At 43.7% G+C, this 19,696-nt stretch overlaps 2 long non-coding RNA genes across 3 annotated transcripts in view; both read right to left on the reverse strand.

Annotated features, from left to right (window-relative positions):
- LOC310826609 overlaps positions 1–19,696 on the reverse strand; it is a 249,990-nt gene that overhangs the window by 221,035 nt on the left and 9,259 nt on the right. The gene's annotated exons all lie outside the window — the stretch shown is intronic.
- Positions 6,416–16,530, reverse strand: LOC310825765. 2 transcript variants are annotated; one of them, XR_014555523.1, is made up of 4 exons: positions 16,449–16,530; positions 7,030–7,152; positions 6,711–6,801; positions 6,416–6,588 (listed from the first exon to the last, which is right to left on the reverse strand). It is a non-coding gene; the product is annotated as an uncharacterized lncRNA (long non-coding RNA). The 2 variants fall into 2 exon arrangements; XR_014555524.1 differs by having other exon boundaries at positions 6,416–6,801.

Raw genomic sequence — 19,696 nt, forward strand, 5'->3', positions numbered from 1 at the left:
TGTGGCCAGCATGACTAAGCCACTTCTGGTGAAACCAGAGCAGCACACGGAAACGCCGTATACCTTCCTGCCAGAGCAGTACCTATTTTTCTACTTGCACTGTGTGCTTTCGAACTGCTAGGTTGGCAGGAGCTGGGACAGAGCAATGGGAGCTCACCCTGTTCGAACCACCGACCTTCTTAGGCTCTGTGGTTTAGACCACAGCGCCACTCGCATCCCACCTAGAACATAATTACCCTGTCCCAATTTTTCTTATACCTCGATAAAGAGACCAAAATGTGTTTAAAATGTGCAATTTAGGATAAAAATGGGTTTGGAAATGCATACATTGAGATAAAGTGCATATCTAAATGTATTTTGCATTAAAAGCATGCACAATTATACTGTATATATACTGATTAAAATATGTATTTAAATATGAAGTTTCAAGCAGTTTTAAACATTTGCAAATAATGCAGAAATAGTACGAAACTGACTTATGAATGAACAAATATGAAAGCAACACAAATGGGGGGGATGATCTGCCCATCCCCCAACTAAGCCATATGTTGTGAACAAACAGTGGCATAAAAGTGGCTGTATCGTATTTTCCTCTGATCTGATGTTTTTACCCAACACACAACTGAAAAGGGGAATCTAAGCAGATGTCTTCATGTTTAGAAGAAAACCATTAGCAGCTGCTCCAAGATTAGCTTGGTCTCTAGGTTGGCATTACGGTGCCTTAGCCAACAAAAAAGGGTGAGAGAAACCATTAACCTTTTGCTGCTAACCCTATCAGGCGAGTGAAACTCAAAACCTTTGTGCTTTCCTGAGGCATTTTCTTTCTGACATTTTGTGAGGGATAAACTCACTGCACACTCACCAGAAATATCAGGAGGGTCAGTGGGATGAATTCTAGATAAGGAGTGAAAAATATCAGGAAATGATACATCCTGCTTGAGGTGAGAGAACAGTCAAATGATTTTTTTTTCCTTAAAGAAAGATTGAGGATTAAAAATGCCCATGTCAACCCTAGCAGAACTCCATTATCATCTATCATTAGAATATTTATTTGAAAAATAGAACAGAAGATATTATATTGTTGGAAGTTACACTAGGACATGGCTTTATCAGTGGGGGGGGGGGGAATGAAATTTCAGAAGGTGCTGATTTTCTTGTCATAAATTATGGAGGTTGAGAAAACCTCCTGCTAAAATTCTCTTCTCTACGTAACTATGATGACAACCAGATGACGTTTTTCCTGGGCTGTGTGACGTCAGACAAGAAAGGTGGGAAGTTGCATTGCTGGCTCCTCCCTCCACACAGAGAACCTGATGTTGGGGAGAAGTGTTCCAGTCGTCCCTTCTCATTTTCTATGTGTAAATGGTTCAGGGGCTTTTTCTTCCTCCCAAGCACACCACCATCCCGAGGCAACCTTTCCTGGACACGTCAGGAAAAAAATTAAAACATGATTTGCTGTTTGTATAGATTCATTAGAAAGCTTTCTACTGCACTGAAGTGAATGGGGGCCACCTCTGTCCCCACAGTTCAAATGCCTGGAAGATACACCACAACTGCTGGAATACAGTACCACGAATTCGTGGTGTTTTGCTTCCAGGGAGAGAAAAGGACTGAGATTTTTAACATTTGGGCATGAAATGCGGGATTTGGTTTTTTCAAAGCCTATTCACCACCATACTTGGGGGAGAGGTTCTGCAAATAGGTTGGGTTGGGTTTTTTATTACTTTAAAACTACACGAAGCAACTGGCAATCAGTACAGTATATGATGCTGATTTCCAATTAAACTCTTTCTTCAGCTGCTGCTGCTGCAGAGATCAACCTCCTCAGTGATAATTGTAATGTCTAGTGGTGTTTTAGGTGAGGTCTCACTCATTCCCTTCTCTGGGATGTGAGATTCCTTTGCACATAAAATATTTCTGTTTGCTCCTTCTAGTTCTCTTTTATTAGAAGCACTAGTTCTATTAGGGATGTAGAAGTATGTGCTCCCTCAGCGGCTCTCAGACCCACAAGATTGTCACAACAAGGCTGTATTATCACATCCGTATACACCCTACTGCCGGGATAGCTCAGGCGGTAGAGCATAAGACTCTTAACCTCATGGTCATGCGTTTGAGCCCCATGTTGGGCGAAAGGATTCCTGCATGCTGGCTCCCATGGACAACTTGAGCTGCAGCTCCAGCCTCTCACCCATGCTGGCCTCGGAAGAGATTCAAGCACGGAGGAAGACGGAGGATTGAGGTGAGGTTGGGGTGGCAGAAGGGCCAAGCAGGGCAGACCCCCACCATGCTAGCCCAGTGGGTGGCAGCTGAGGAGGAGCACCTGCTAGAGACAGAAGGAAACTCCTTCCCTTACTCTCCATTGTCCCTCACATCATGCCAGGCTGGACCCACAGCTCAAATATGGAGGAAAGGTGTTCCATTAGAACAGGGGATGCTTTGGTTCAGAAACAGGGTGATCCCATTTTTCTAGGGATGGGTGGCAACCATGGGCAGCAGCCCCCCCATCAAGTAAAGCAATAAAAATATTTAACTAATTTACCAATCACATTGGTTCTGCCTCCCCAAACCAAATCTTGCCCCCCCCCAGCTATGCCCAAGGTGGCAACCTTACCTAAGGCAGAGCTGGGCAGACAAAGATTTTGGGGTCTTTGCTCTGTGTGCGTTTCTGTTTATTAGAACTCCAAGATCTGCCAAGGAGAGCCAGATGGAAAAGGACAGAGGGTGTATCCAACTAGGTTCGCAGAGTAGGCCCACTGAAATGAATGTGCCTACACTAGTCACACCCATTAATATCAGTGGGTCTACTTGGAGTAGAACTAACATGGGATACAATAATGAGACAGTCCTTCTGAGTCCAGAAATTCATTTTCTGTACCAGATCTGCTCAATGTCATTTCACACGAAAGGCCACTCCTGGTCCACTTTCTTCCTTTCAGCAGCCGAATTTAGCTGGGAAAGGTAATTTTGTTGTTGCTGTCATCAAACACTTGGGAGCCAGAAACCTTTCTGCATTTACTAAAGAAAATCGCTTGGGGATGTACCGGCAAATTCTGCTTGACCTTCTGCCTACCCGTCCCTTAAGGCCACTTAGTGAGTTCCCATCAGAAGCAAGATGCAAAGAGAGGCGCTCCTGCACTCCTAGACAGGTCCCAAGCTCTGGGGACAGAACTCCAGGGCCCCTTGGCAGAATGAGCAGGAGCCGGGCTGCCTTGGCATATTCCAAAATAAGCAAAGCAGCACATGTTGCCGCATAAAGAGCATTCCTCGCCTCCCAAAAAATAAAGCCGTCACTTCCAGAGTGTAAAACTACCCAACTGCACCCTGCTTCACAGCTCAGACCTCTTCTCCCCTGACTTGTCTTGCCCATCCCTCAGCGGCTGCTTCTGTGCCCTGAAGTCTTCCCTTGGAGATGGAGCTGCCAGCCAGCTGTGAGTCAGGCCAGGTGCCCCAGGCAGCCTCCCTGGGCTGAATGCTTCACAGCCCTCAGTCCTCAGGGCCTTCGGGGATGTGACCTCCTTCAGAGCTGCAGTTATGGTGTCACTCCCCAGAAGCGCTCGCTTGGGGCAACAGAACGCATCCTGTTAGATGTGCAGTCGCAGATCCGGTTTCATTTTGCTGTAAAACTGTTTACAGCTCCCCAAATATGCTTCATAAATTAAGGAGGAAAACATTTTAAAAATAACCACCTACCTTTTTATAGGCCTATAACTCAAGGCAAGCGTACATAAACTGCAGCACATTTTAATTAAGTGGACTTTATTTCCTACACCCCTCTTAATGAAACTCTGTGGATTGGGCCCATAGAAAGACAGAAAGAGACAACAGCAATCTTGATGTGACAAGAGGAAATGGCACATTTAATGTATTCATGTAAGGCACTGAGAGGGGTGTGCAGGATTCTTCCTCTCTCCCATTTTATCTTCTGGGCGACCCTCTGAGATGAGGCAGGTCAGGCGAAGAGATGGCTGCTGCCCCAAGCCCAAGAAGGAAGCTTCATGGCTGAAGTCCTAATTCAGAACAGTTACACTACGATTATAGAGCTTTATTCTACATATATTCCATATGCCACCGTTCTGAAATTCAGGGAAGCTTTAAGGTGGAACAGATACAGTATCAGGAGCTTCTGCCAAAGGTGTTCTAACCAAGTTCTGTATTTTCTCTGTTGTTTAACTACAACTTTGATTTTGGGCAGAGTTATTTTGTTTCCTTTCTTCCATTGCACTGTTTGCCCATTTCAGGATTCATTTTTTCGCTTTGTAATTTAGCTCCCCTCATTTGTTGTGCTTTCTTCCCCCCCCCCTTCTTGTTTTTAACTTAAGAACTGAAGAAGAGTCCTGCTGCGTCAGGCCAAGCCCCACCTGGTCCAGCATCATGTTCTCGCAAGGGACCAACCAGATTTATGGGAAGCCCGCAAGTGGGACTGGACAGCAGCATCGCTCTCTCCGCTCGTGGTGCCAGCAAGTGGGACTCAGAGATAGACTGTCTCTGACAATGGGAGCAATTTCCTTTAAACAATAGTTTAAAACAGTTTGTTGTTTTTTAAAGGGAAGTCTTACTAGGTGCATCAAAGCACCTTGCACACCTTTAAGACCTTTTGGGTTGCAGCCCATGTGAGCATGAGTGTTGTAGGAGCATTCGGGTAGAGAAGAATGTAGAACTATTTTAACAACAGCAGATATTTTGCTTGTTTTTGTTTGATTTACCGACTCCCTCAGGGAGCTGTTTTTTTATGACAACATCCCAGAACAGAAGGCAATCAGACAGGAAATGCAGATGTAATTTGCTCTGACAACTTCAGGAGTTCTTCCTACACCCCCAGTGTTTTCCAGGAACACAGATTCAAAAATTCATATGTAATTTTTTCAGTCTAAGTCTGTGATTTTGTGCATACTTACTTGGAAGAACTGAGTGGGATTCCCTTCAAGGTTACAAAATCATTTCAGTGCAGGTTTCCCCAGGTCTAACCAGAGAGTCCAAAATAGAAACCGACTGAGCTAAAGTCTTCTATCCATCCAGCCTCCCGACCCCAAAAGGCAGGACTACTGAGATAAGGAAAGAGTCTCAGCAGGACAGACTGGCATCAAATGGATTGAAAACACACACAATCATTGAAAACACACACAAATTCATTTTAAATATGCTCCTCTCTTCATATGGATTTGAGAGACTCGAAGGTAACAACACCCTGACATTGCACTTGCAATGCTGTGAGGAGCCAGGGGTGGAGTCAAATGCTCCCTGTATATTGAGGGGGCTTGGCCCCCTCAAAAATACTTGTGGGGGGGGCTGCCTCAGCCCCTGGGAGTTTGCGCAACCAGGGAAGCTCTCACCCAGGATGATGGCATTACATGTTGAGATTTACATGCTGTTACTGGAGGAGAAGAGGATTCTTCCTTTTTAAAAAACCATCATCCAGCTCCAGTCAAAGCTTAAATCCACAGTGCAAAGAGGACAGGTGAGTCAGCCTCTATGAGGACATTTATCACAAATGCTTCTGCAAAGGCTGCTTCTGTGGAGAACCTTATGTGTCAAGTGACAGTTGATGTTTGGCAAGATACATGTAGATTTAAAAACTCTGGAGGTCCCTTGGAGTAGTATAATATCAGGCGCAAGTCTCTTTTCTCCAACAGAAGGGTACGGTCAGGGAGCACAGGAGGAAGAGCTGGAAGACACCACTGCCTCCCTCCCAGATTATTAAGGAATAAATAATGGGATAAAATTTCAGTGTGTATGAGGGCTATGTGCTGCCGTTTGCTTCTCTGTTATTCTTCTTTCTCCCGCATACATAGATCAGCCCCACTACACTGAAAGCCAATTAAACAATGGCTACACAAAACAAAGCTGCGCTTACAAACTCTGGGCAAACAAACAGCAATAACACAGTGACACAGTAAATTCATGTAAATATATACTGGAGTGACAGTAAGGATCGGAAGATATTTATCCAAAACATTGATTCAGAGCCATCATACACAGGATACAAAATTTGGTTGTGGGCAGACCACCTCAGACTGCAGCTGAACAGCTTTCGGTTTGGATGCTCCACACTTGTAATAAAGAGATGTGCTCTGACATAGGTCTGCTCTAAACCTTCCTCCTTTTGGCTGAAATATTTTTACTGGGGTTTTCTGTTGCTGCAGGATCTGTAGGTGGAAGCTGGAGGCCTGCAGCACCTCTTTCCAACTATTATAGGATACTTGGTGTGCATTCTCCTTAGGGGCCTGAAAATATCTCCCAACCCAGAGAGGTGGTTGGCTATGAATCAGCTGGTCAAGAGCGGGGCATCAGTGCCTTGGCAACCCTCCTGCCCCTCCACATGATTAGCAGAATTATAATTTTTATTATCATTTATTCAATTTACATACTACCCAGGACTGTGCACAATATGAAGAGTACATTTTGTGGAACATAAGATTAAAAAATAACAGAAAGCATTATCATACGTAGCATAATAATAAAATAATCACAATAGCAGTCCCCGCCCCCATTTAACAAGCCATAAATTATTTAATGGCTGAATGCCTGGGCAAAGAGGGACGATTTGCCTGGAGCCTAAAGACATGTCATGATGGCGCCAGGCAAGTCTCTCTGGTGGGAGAGAAGCAGATTAATCAGGGCAACAATAGCAGCAAAAGGAAAGAACAACAGTGTGATTAGTTTTTATCATTTGTATAGGCCCCAGAAATGTATACCATGGAAGTTTGGGTTACCTTGTTCTCTTTGGTGTCCTCAGTTCTCTTTTTGCACAGAGCATCTGCCACCTTTGTTCCCTGAGAACAAGATTGCGCTGCAGAAAGGCTTCTGGGGAAAACAGAATAGTTTGGTCAATTAGATGGCTTTTCTTTTGATAAGGACAAAACTAAGGTTTTAGTTTAAAAAAAATATGGATCAAATATACATTACAGGATTTGACAGGGCTGAAGGTTGAAAAGAAGGTTAAATATCTGGGTGTTTGGTTGACAAATAAAAATGCAGTGCTATTTCAAAACAACTATGTGAAAATATGGAATACGGTTATAGCAGACTTACAGAGATGGAGCAGAAGGATGGGTAGAATCCCTGATGGGTAAAATCCCGGTCGTCAAAAGGAATGTAGTACCAAAAATAAATGCTGTTTCTCTTTCAGACTGTGCTGGTAATCAATGTGGTTCCCTGTTTTAAACAATGGCAAAAAGACAAAACTATATTTATTTGGCAAGAATAAGTTTTAAGAATTTAAGAGATGCCAAAGAATAAGTTTTGCCTTACCTAATTTAAAACTGCGTCACGAAGCAGCTTGATTAACTTGGTTAAAAGAGTGGGTGACGTTAAGAAATACTACATTATTGGACTTGGGAGGATCTGACAGAAGATTTGGGTGGCATTCATATCTGTAGTGTGACAAAGGCAAAGTGCAGAAAGCTTTTCTTTATGTTATATATGGAGGAATCTGATGGAACATAAAAGTCCCTTATGGTTATCAGCAATGGAGGCCTGAGCACATAAAGAATAAAATCTGCAACCCAAATGGGCTTTATATAGAGATTTCTTGAGTTTTCAGGACAATGAGCTTAAAAAGTTCAACGAAATACAAAACTTAATGGGTATCTGGTTCCAATATCATGAATTAAACGAAATCTATAAAAAGGATTTAAAGAATGGATTTGCAGAGCAAAGGTCAACTTTTGAAGTAGGTTTATGTGAAAATGATGAGAAATTAATTTCTAAAATGTACAAATTGCTGTTAGCATGGGAAACAAAGGATGAAGTGTTTAACATAATGATTAAGTGAGCTAGGCAGTGCTATTTTTCTTGAAAAAGAGGTACAAGAACTCATCATGAACGCCTCCCTTCTTCTCTTGGAATGGCAATGGCGCACACCTGCCTTCTTGTGCTCTCCGGCTGAATGAAAAGCCCTGGGGCTATGGATGTTGGACATAATATAGATATGGCTGTTTGGGAAAAGCTTTGGAAAACAGGAATGAATTTACAGCATGTTATGGCTTTAAAAAACTATTACAAGATGCTATATAGATGGCATTTAACCTCCAAGAAGCTAGCTCAAATGTAAAAAAAATGTATCATGCAAATGTTGGAAATGTAAAGGCCTGTGAGGGGTCATTCTATCATACTGTATGTGGTGGACCTGCAGGAAGGCAAAGGCCTTTTAAGACATGATATATAATGAAAATAATTTTTTTAATTAAAGTGGATTTTCCCAAGAAGCCAGATTTCTTCCTGCTGGGGAGACTAGACAGTGAAAGCCCAAAGAAAGCCTCTGCAGTATTTATGTATATGACTCCAGTGGCAAGGAATCTCTGGGTACAGAAATGGAAGGAGGAGAAAACACCCTCAAAGGGAGAGTGGCTGGTGGAAATCCTGGAATACGCAGAGATGGCAAAATTGACTGCACTGATTAAAGATGCAAATTTAGAATATTTAAAGAAACCCTTTCAAGTCTGTATGTTATTTCCCATATGCAAAGACCACAGCAGGGTCTGAAGTGTAAGAAAATAGCATAACATATTAAAAAAAAAACAAGTTAGAGAGGATGAAATTAGACATGGTGGAATCTTAAAACAAAATTATATGTACTCTGGGTTATAAACATTGCAGTTGGGCGAGTGGGAAGTCACTAGTTTTGTTGAATTGGAATATCTCTTTCTTTCTCCTCTCTAGAATATGCTCCATCTAGGGATGAGAGAGAAATCAGACTCAGTTTGCGTTTAAAGGCAAATATATCTAATTCACACTTTTTGAAAAGACACAGCCATCCCTCAGAATCTGCAAATACCCAGATTTTGCAATGCAGTTCTCCAGCCAAGTAATGTGTAGAAAAAAATGTGTATACTAGACTGAAGCTTGCATAGAAATGCATATATTGCAGGGCATTCTATTAGGGGATACCGCTTTACAGAATGCATATGTTGGGCAAAATTGCACAGAAAATGTGCATGAGAAATTGACACTGAATTGCTGGTGAATTTTCATAAGGACTTTAAAAAAAAACATACACAGATGTTGATTACTGAATTAAAGATTGAACAAATTAGAGCCTGGGAGGAACTGAAGTTGACAGATTTCTCCATCACACCTCGACCTACTTTAAACAGCCCCTGAAACCCCATCTTGCAAAAATTGCCTTCCCTTCCCAAGTAAAGATCTTACAGCTTTTCTTCTTTTGTTTTCTTAGTGGCAAACTACAGAGATGCAACCCTGTAATTGTTTTGTGAAACTAAATACAGCCTTGAGAAGCTGCTAGCTTGAGGGAGGCAGGGAGAGGGGTGGTTAACACTTTCCTTTTCAGTAATTTGCCCCCATCTATGATTTTCTCAGGGTTTGTGTCTATAGATGTGTATTTAAGGAGAAAAACAGTCTATTGGATAATCAGCCTGTAGGTGACTTGGTGTGTAAGAGTGGCCAATGGTCATCAGATGAGCATCAGATTTTGCCAGACTGACAGCTAACACTTTCAGAAATCTACTTTTCAAATCCTACTCGGTACTTTGAAAGAGAAGCCTTTAATTGGATTGTGTTTCCTTTAGAAAGCCTGATTCGTTTAATTTCCTCTTCAGCTTGTCAGTTCTCCTGACACTGTGTAAGCCCTTTCCCCCACTGCACACAGATTGAGAGTCCTTAAAAGCAAGTCACTTTTGATGGAGGAAAGAGTAGCTCCTCTACAGACAACTCAAGATCAGTTGCCTGAATTGAACTACAGTGGTACCTTGGTTTATGAACTTAATCTGTTCCAGAAGTCCATTCTTAAACCAAAGCGTTCTTAAACCAAGGCCTGCTGTCCCATAGCAGCGGGGGACGCAATTTACAAATGTAACACACTCAACAGGAAGCGAAACATGTTCTGCTTCCAATGCAAAGCTGCTCTTAAACCAAGGTACCATGTAAACATGTTTTTGACACGCATTAGCTTTATGAGGGGTGCATAGGGCATTAGGGGAGGGGTACTACCTCTGGTGGGGGACACATCATGCTTCTTCTGGGCTGGTTTGTCCGCTTTTGATCTCCATCCTGCACTCAGCTCTCACCTTTGGCTCCTAGAAGCTGTCAGCATGCGACAGTGGCCACACCCTGGGAACGGCTTCCACTGGCCGGCTAAACCAGGTGAGGGGAGCCAATGGATTTTAAACCCTCAGTGAGTTAGGGACTCACTGCATGTGAAGACAAGCTCTGGCAGATTGGGTGGACGAAACCAAGAATGGGTCCAACAGTCAAGAAGGCGGTGTCTGCACGTGCTGTAGATGGAAGCGAGGGGCAAATGGGTCTTGTCAACCTGGGAAGGGAGCCCATCTGGGAGAAGGAAATCTCTTATCTACGAGAAGGAAAACTCCCACTGCAATGCAGAATATCTTCAGGAAAAGAAAAGGCTAAGGAGGGAGCCCCACACAAATCCAGAGTGGAGTCTCTAACAAGGGTGCCAACTTGAATAGAATATTGGGGGGAGCCAGGAAATCACCACCCTACATTATCAATTACCAGACACAGTGCATGCACACCATTTGAATGGCAATGCCCACCAACGCGGGAGGTGGGGCTAGCCCCCTCAAACATTTTACGGGGGGGGGGGGGAGACCTCAGTCCGTAGGAGTTGGCTCCTTTGGTCCCTAAGGTAGTTGGATGGTGCCTTGTGTGCTTCCTTTCAGCAGCTCCTGCAGCCAGAAGCCAAACATACTGCTCTGCTTTCCTTCCAACCACATAAGCAGGGCCAAGAGTAAGGTCTTGTCATCTGGGCAGCCCAGGACCTCCAGACACACTGCTCAGGATTGCATCCCAGGGAGGTCTCTTGGTGGTGCTGACACAGCAGTTTGACTTCATCCCCGGAGACACACTCCATTGTCTCTTGAGACAGGCGGATGCAGGCTTTATGCATATTATATTCTGCAGTATAGGGACATGGGTGGCGCTGTAGTCTAAAGCACAGAGCCTAGGGCTTGCCAATCAGAAGGTCAACGGTTCGAATCCCCGTGACGGGGTGAGCTCCGGTTGCTCGGTCCCTGCCCCTGCCAACCTAGCAGTTCGAAAGCATGTTAAAGTGCAAGTAGATAAGTAGGTACCGCTCCGGCGGGAAGGTAAACGGCGTTTCCGCGCGCTGCTCTGGCTCGCCAGAAGCGGCTTAGTCATGCTGGCCACATGACCCGGAAGCTGTACGCCGGCTCCCTTGGCCAATAAAGCGAGATGAGCGCTGCAACCCCAGAGTCAGCCACGACTGGACCAATATGGTCAGGGGTCCCTTTACCTTTATACTGCAGTATAACCGTTCAGATTACGTTCTGCTTCTAAATCACCTATTTTATTATGGCTTCTAAGCTGTTATTGCTCATCCCAAGGGCTACTCACCCAGAGCTCATGCACCCAGCCACTCTGTTTCAGTGGTTTTGTGGCAAAGACCTTAAAGCAGCACAAAGGAGCATTATCATATTTCCATAAGATCTCCCACCTCCCTGAAACAAAAATTGAACACAGGTGGACAAGTTATTTGAATGATTTGTCACAAGTACCAATCATGATTTGGCACATTAAGAACCTTTGCTGAGCTTGTGAGGAACACATTGAATGAGACCTGTTTATCCCATAAAACAAAGCATTTGAACCTAGAACACAAAATATGAACACCAGACTTTGCCAGACTGACAGCTAACACTTTCAGCTGCGACTTGAACCAAGAACCTCCTGGCCTGCTTCCTGGTATCCCTTGGAGTGAGCTACTTTTGGCTTTAGAAGTACAGGCCAAAGGGTGGTATTAGTCTCCACGGACTAAAGAGAAGGAAGCGGAAGCTGCCAGCGGAGGCCATGCCATGGACGGATGTAAGAAAGGAGGCAGGTGGCAGCCAGCTGAGGCTGGTCAGACAGTGACCCAGTGACCCATTTGCCCTAAGCAACCAGTCTTCATGGCAGAAGGTACCTAGAAAAGGTGGTGACTGGAAATGAAATGGCATACTCAGGTGAAAGTGAGGAGGTGTGGTGTCGTTGCCCCCCCCCCCCCGAATGTCAGTGTACCAGCCAAACTACACACCTCTTAAAGGACAGGAGTGCTAAGGCTAAGGACTGTCAGCATCTGTGAGGACTGTGCTAACATACAGGTATATTTTTTAAAAAGAGGGGGGTTTCCATGGGTGATTCAAGACAGGGGTTTATTGTGGGAAGGGTCTCCTCGTGCATGCATTTTTTTTAGTAGCATCCATACATTTCCCATTTCATCTGAATTTGCTCTTCTGGGGTGGGGGTGGGGAATGGGATAAATCAAAAAAATTAAAAGCTATTGCAAGGAACCTATTGTGAAAATGTTTATCATATGAAGCCCCCATCTGGAAGTGCTCTCAGCTGGAGGGGAAATGAAAGAAGCAAGGAATAAACACAGGAGGGTCACAAATGGGCGGTGATTTTGTGTGGACCTCCCTCTACCCTATAAAAGGGAGCAATGGAAGCATGGCAAGCCCTAGTGTGGAAGCCCACATGGCCTCTAGGGATTGGCTTGTATTGGGAGGGTGGAGAGAAACAGGCTGGCAAAATAACAATACTGTCAGATAACTGGTGCTTAGATCAAACAAAATCAACGGATGTGTAACTATCTTTGTCATGTTCTTCTCTGGTCTGTCTGTTGCCCTTTCATCTTCCTTCCCATCTGTCTGTAGTCTTCCTCCAGTGCAGAAATTTAGATTATTAGCTCTTTGCAGTCACCTTCTTTTTGCATGTGTTGCGTGAGACACCATTTATATGCCGAACAATCAATCAATAATAAATGTGAGATTTTCAATTTTACCATAAAATAACATATAATTTATAATCTTGTTGTTCAGATCAAAGGCCAAACGTTGGACTAACCAGGACATGTCCAGGAATTGGACTGTCAAAATGGCCTGTGGTGGATCTTTGCCTAATCGGCAAAATGTCCAGGAAAACTAGGGCAATTTTTAAAGAAAAATGCTGTAAAAATCCCCAAAAAGTTTTTTGGGGGTAGTTGTTCCCCCATAAGGTCAACAACTGTGTTCCTGGAAATTAACGTGCTTGTAGCCCAGATCCTGTTAGCCCAAAGATGGAAAGAAGAACAGTTGCCAACAATAGAAGAATGGCATAATAAAACTGATGGACTATGCAGAAATGGCAAAGCTGACGGCAAAACTCAAAGACTGACAATGAGAAGTTTAAAAAAGAATGGGGAAAATTTATTGTGTATGTGCAGAAATACTGTAAACAAGTTGGTACATTGGCATGTTTAGATTAAGCACTTGTAAGTAGTAAAGAATTAGAGGATGTAAAGATGTAACAAACGGATAAAAATGATAACAAAATGCTGTAAGAGAATGATGTAAGATGTAAAGAACCAGTAGAAGGGGATGGAAGGAAGTCTTGAGGTTTAAAGAACCTCGAAAGATGGTTTGTAAAATAGTAGGATTTTTTATTAGAAGTATAAATGACAGGTGGTGGTTTGATTTTTGTATCCTTATTTGATTGATTATTATTTTTGAAAAAAATAATTACAAAAAAAGCAAGAAATTGACGTGCTTATTTACAGAAGATCATGCACAAAAATAATCAAGCATATTTAATGTTGCTTCTCCGAGATCATAACTAGGAATTGACATGAACGCATTAAATTATCAGCAGGGGCCCAACATATGGGAGGAGTGCAGATTCTGTCCCTCAGCATCTGTGTCTTCGGATTAACGCTTGCCTGCCTTGGAGACGTTTCCTGCCACGGGGCCACCAAGCATGACGAAGCTAACGTGGCTCTTTCCAGCTCATTTAAACAATTTCCCATTGTGTCTGTCACAGCTAAAATCTTCATCAGCATCTGCAGACAGCTGAGGCAGGGTTTGCACTTTGCATATGCCACTGAATGGAAGGCAAAGCTAAAAGGAGGGAGTGGGAGAAGAGACTGTGGATGCTGCCCTGGAGCTGCTATGAGAGACAGACAGACAGACAGACAGACAGACAGACAGACAGACAGACAGACAGAGACAAGTCCTTTTGGAAATATGGCAACCCTAGCTATCTGAAACCCAGTTCTCCACATTTCAGCAGCAATTTGCCATTTTCCAAAAAAGAAAGAAATTTCTTCAGAATTTTAGTGCATATTTCTCCTTTTTTTAAATACTTTAATTTTTCTAAACAACTTAGACAGGCAATGCACATGAAAAGAAAAATTGGCATCTTCTGACTTCATCATTGAAAGCTTCTTGTGTTTTATTTATATCACATTGTTATTAATGTCTGTTTTTATAATACACCACTTTTTGTATGCAGTTTTGACTAATGCATGCATCATTGCAAGTTATTTATCCTAATATAATGCATTTTCCATATTTTTTCACTAATATGTTCATTTTTAGGCACTTCCCCACCCTCTGCCTCCAACATATGTATTTTTGTAAACATTTATTTGGAGAAATGTGTTGCAAAATTCAAGTAAGTGTGACTTTTGAAGGATGGCTGTGTTTCAGTTCTCATGTTTTTTTGTAAAGTGCAAATTTGGTAAATTAGGTTCTAAATGCAAACTGAAATAAAGTTCTCCCCCATCACTAGGTAAGTTGCAACTAATTTTTCTCATTGGCTTACTCTAAGCATGACTAAAACTGGATCCAACCCATAAGGAGGAGAGGTGAGCCAGGTGATAATCACGATTCTTTGGTGGGTGGCAGACTAAGTTTTGGTGTTCCATGTTGACAGTGCCACAGGCAGCGAAGGACAGCCAGATGCATCTAGAAGGAGAATCAGGTCCCACCCCTGAAAAGGGCTGCAGACATTTACTCCAATCTAATGCTCACCTTTTTTGGCCAAATTACGTTGTGCAAAGTAAGGTGTGCATTAGATTCGATGGAACATTTACATTTGCCAGCAAATACTTTTTTTGGTTTCAAAGTTCTGAAAACTGAGGTGTGCGTGAGATTTGATGGCGCATTCGACTCAAGTGAATACAGTATGTCTAGAAGACTCAACTGGCAGCTTTCCATTGTTGGTCCCCCACTGCAAAACAAACAAACAAATCCATCCACCCACAAAGACAACGCAAGCGCCCATCTTTGTAAAGGCATGCTTCTCTCTGGGCTGGAGCACGCCCTCTAGTCCTGATTTGCAATCATCTTTGCTGAGCCGTTTTCTGGTGGAGAATGACTAGCCCCATGGCAGGGGGCAACCAAGATGACCTACAGTCTGTCCATTGCATCCAAAATCAGCAAACCAATCAAAACTAGCCTGTGATTCTGAACAGATCTGACAGTAAACTCACATTAAAAAATAAAAATGAATCGAAGAAGAAGAAGAAGAAGAAGAAGAAGAAGAAGAAGAAGAAGAAGAAGAAGAAGAAGAAGGCAGCTAAGAACTTTGGGATTTCTGGATACATTTTCTGTGCCATCTCCTGCACTCCAGTGCCCATGTTAATTTCTCTGAAGGAGCCCATTTAGCATGTTGCAAAGGAAGAAATGAGGTCAAAATGGCATAAGAGAAAACAGATGCTGTCACTCCTTGCCATCTAACCTCACTGCCCCTTTCTGTCACCGCTGCCCCTCACCCTGTCATCAAGCCTATAATCTGTGCATCAGAGTTTGCTACAGTCTAGCTCACTCGACTTGCAGATTTTCAAGGACATTTCTTCAATCTCACCTTCTCCAACTTCCGACATTTTGTATTGATTTATGGCATTGCAGTTAGCTGGGGGAAAAATAAAAAAACCCAGGCCTCCTTTTTCCTCCATAGCTTCTTTGCTGCTTAAGATGCAGCCCCATCTTCCATGAGTAGCTACTTAACTGCTGTACTGCATTTCAACAACGACTATGAGAGTTATTGGGAGTTTGAAAATAAACAGATGGCATGCATGAAATGTCTAAGGTTTCGCCTGCACATTTAAAACAGCATCATGCCACTTTAAACAGTCATAACTTCCACCAAAGAATCCATGACTTCATTTGAGAGAGCTATGCATGATGTGTTAGGGTTGACTGGCTTTGCTTTCAAACTTTTCAAACTCATTTTGATGCATCATCAGCTCCATTAAGTCTTATCGGCTTGGCAGTCTTTTATCAGGCTTAAGTTTCTGTACCCATAACATACTCCCAGCCTATGATCCCCTATGATAAGAAATGCAGTGCAGTGCCATAGAGGAAACTCTCTCTGGGAACTTAAAAGGCCTGGGCCATAGGGCCATGGACACATATTTACATAAAATTTGCAAATGCTGATTTACAGGTTGAGACACAGGTTTAGACATCCAGTGTTACATAAAGTGAGTCAACCAATTTATCTGTCCAAACCACCCCAGACAAATTATTCAATTAATTTGCTCCCCACATCAGTTCACACCAAAACAGGTTGTTTGTTTTGAAAAGATTGATTCCAGATACATTCAGTTCCTTCAGTTCCCCCCGTGTTACCCCCAAACCATATCTGAAGTCAACTTAAATTTAATAGCCCAATTTAATAGTCTACCCAGGAACCAAGATTGCCCCTTAATTCCCTACCTGGGACACTCAGAAAACGTTTTGGGAGCTTATGTCCACGCAATGCCAACTATGCACCATTCATGCACATCTTAAGGTTTGCAGGAGCCACAGGTTGGAGGAAATAAAAATAAATATGGGGAAGGGGGGAGGGGCAGACCTCATAAAGGCCCAGGGAGGACTGAGCATGCTCAGTGGGTATGACATTCTGAGTACCTATTAGGCTAAGAGGCACAAGTGTACAATCTGTGTACTCAGATAGTTGAGCTGTACACTTTGCACCCTCATTCAGTGTGAGCAAGCCTGCTCTCCTAAGCCCCACTCATTTTTCTGTCTTGTTCTCATGGCGGTTGCTGCTGTAGAGCAAGGGTCAGCAAACTTTTTCAGCCGTGGGCTGGTCCACTGTCCCTCAGACCTTGGGGGGGGCAGACTATTTTTTTTTGGGGGGGTGAACAAATTCCTATGCCCCACAAATAACCCAGAGATTCATTTTAAATAAAAGGACACATTCTACTCATGTAAAAACACAATGATTCCCGGACCATCCGTGGGCTGGATTGAGAAGGCAATTGGGCCGGATCCAGACCCCAGGCCTTAGTTTGCCTGCCCATGGTGTAGAGCAATACCCATTCATCGTCTACAGAACCTTGTCAAAGGGGACCCCATTTGTGAAAGTGAGCAACCAGAGAGCTCAAGCATGAGCAACGGGGACACCTGGTGGCCGTGGAGAACCAAAAGTGCAACAGGAGTGCACTCTATGCAGAATGAATGGGGTGTGTACACAGGGAGTGGCAGCTTACTCAGTGACCAGGTAGGGGACTGACGGTGGGCTTAGTCAGTTATTGAAAGTGCCAGGACTGTGATACTTAGTCACCTCATTGATCACTGCTGGGAAACTTCAGAAGTGGAAGGAAAAGCTCCAAAGTTTTTATACCATGTCATGAAAATGTTCAAAAGTGGATTCAAAATCCAGTTAATAAACAGCAAGTTACAGTCATGTATATTTTATGTGACTGACTCATGAACTTTTCAGTATAATCATTTTCTTAAAGGTAAAGGTAAAGGTACCCCTGCCCGTACGGGCCAGTCTTGACAGACTCTGGGGTTGTGCGCCCATCTCACTTAAGAGGCCAGGGGCCAGCGCTGTCCAAAGACACTTCCGGGTCACGTGGCCAGCGTGACATCACTGCTCTGGCAAGCCAGAGCCGCACACGGAAACGCCGTTTACCTTCCCGCTGGTAAGCGGTCCCTATTTATCTACTTGCACCCGGAGGTGCTTTCGAACTGCTAGGTTGGCAGGCGCTGGGACCGAGCAGCGGGAGCGCACCCCGCCACAGGGATTCGAACCGCCGACCTTTCGATCGGCAAGTCCTAGGCGCTGAGGCTTTAACCCACAGCGCCACCTGCGTCCCATAAATCATTTTCTTACCAATTGGTTATCTGGGGTGTTTGGGGAGGGGTGGTACCTCAGGTGGACACCCACATCATGCTTCTTCTGGGGTACTGTGTCCATCTTTGGTCCCCATCCTGCACTCAGCTCTCACCTGTGTCTCCTAGAAACTGTCAGCATGCAACGGCGGCCACACCCTGGGAAATGGCTCTGACTGGCTGGCTAAGCCAGGTGAGGGTACCTGATGGGTGAGTTAAGGGTTTCCCCTGCATGCGAAGACAGGCTCCAGTGGATTGAGCAGACAAGACCAATACAGTTGTACCTTGGATCCCAAATGCCTTGGTACTCAGACATTTTGGCTCCCAAGTGCCACAAACCCAGAAGTGAGAGTTCTGGTTTGCGAACATTCTTTGGAACCTGAATGTCTCACAGGGCTTCCAGGGCTTCCAGGGAGCTTCCAGCAGCCAATTAGAAGCTGTGCTTTGGTTTCCAGACGTTTTGGAAGTCAAACGGACTTCTGGAACAGATTCTGTTCAACTTCCGAGGTACGATAGTAGTAGGTCCAACAGTCAAGAAGGCCGGTGGGACTCATCTACCCGGGAAGGGAGCCCATCTAGGAGAAGGAAAACTCTGATTCTAAAGCTCCACTGCCTTGCAGGATATCTCTGGGAGAAGAAGAAAAGGCTCAGGAGTACACCCTACACAAATCCAGAGTGGAGTCCCCAATATGGTTAGATGGCGCCTTGTACGTCTCTTTCTGGCAACTCCTGCAGCAAAGTTGGTGCTAAATGTCTTGCTCAGCTTTCCTTTGGGTTACCTTAGCAAGGCCAAGAGGGGAGTCTTGTCCTCTGGGCAGCTCAGCACCTCCAGACACACAGCCCAGACGTGCCCCCCAGGGAGGTCACTTTGGTTCTGCTAATGCAGCAGATTGACTTCACCCCAGAGGCACACTCCATTGTCTCTTGGGACAGATGGATGTCAACAATTGGTCCTCTACAGCACGAGGTGTCCTGGAGCTCCCTGAATGAAACATCACAGAGCAGCCTGTGCTGAAGGACCACAGAGTTCACTATGCGGATCTGTTGTCTTTGAGGGATACTGCAGTCCAACCTTCCCAACCATGACACAGGTGTCTTCTTTTCAGAACCAAGAGGGAAATGCCAAGTGGCCACAAAACCATAAGGAGCACTAGAGGTGCTGGCTCAGTCAGGTGCCTGGCATCAAAATGGGCTAAAAGAATACTTTTAAATTCTTATCCAATTTAGCATGTTTATTTTACTTGCGTTTCAGAAGCAAGCTAAGAACTTTGAAACAGCAGGAAAGAACTGTATGCCAGGATACCAACACAAATTTCATCACATGAAATTAGGACATAAAACTATCCCTACAATTTTCCATCCCCCCCCCCATTTTTTTCATCCAAATTGGTTTTTATTACACAATTTTACTGTATCACAATACAGTAAAATAATGGATAGAATAAATACAATCAAAAAGACAAAAGAGAGATGAAAGAAAGAAAAAAGGAAAGGAAAGAGAAAGAAAAGGGGAAAAAAGAAGGGGAGGGAGAACACAGAAATAAGAAACACCAAAGATTTAAAAATATTTCTGATTCTTTGTCTGCTGGTTACATTAGAAAAGGACTGTTTAAACCATGCAGTCCATGTTGGTACCCATCATCTCCACTTTCTGTTTAACCACATTTCTTTTTATTCAAAGTGTCACCACATCATTTATTTCTTCTTCCCACGAAACTCCGAGGGAATTCCAAATTGTTATTATTAATAATAATTAGCTATACTTCTATTAATTCCCATCACCCTTCCTCTGCATTGGATAATAGTATGTTCTTCTATCCATTCTCATACTAAAAATTTCT

The sequence above is a fragment of the Podarcis gaigeae genome (genome assembly GCF_964106915.1).
Source record: "Podarcis gaigeae genome assembly, chromosome: 10".
Taxonomy (NCBI): Eukaryota; Metazoa; Chordata; class Lepidosauria; order Squamata; family Lacertidae; genus Podarcis; species Podarcis gaigeae.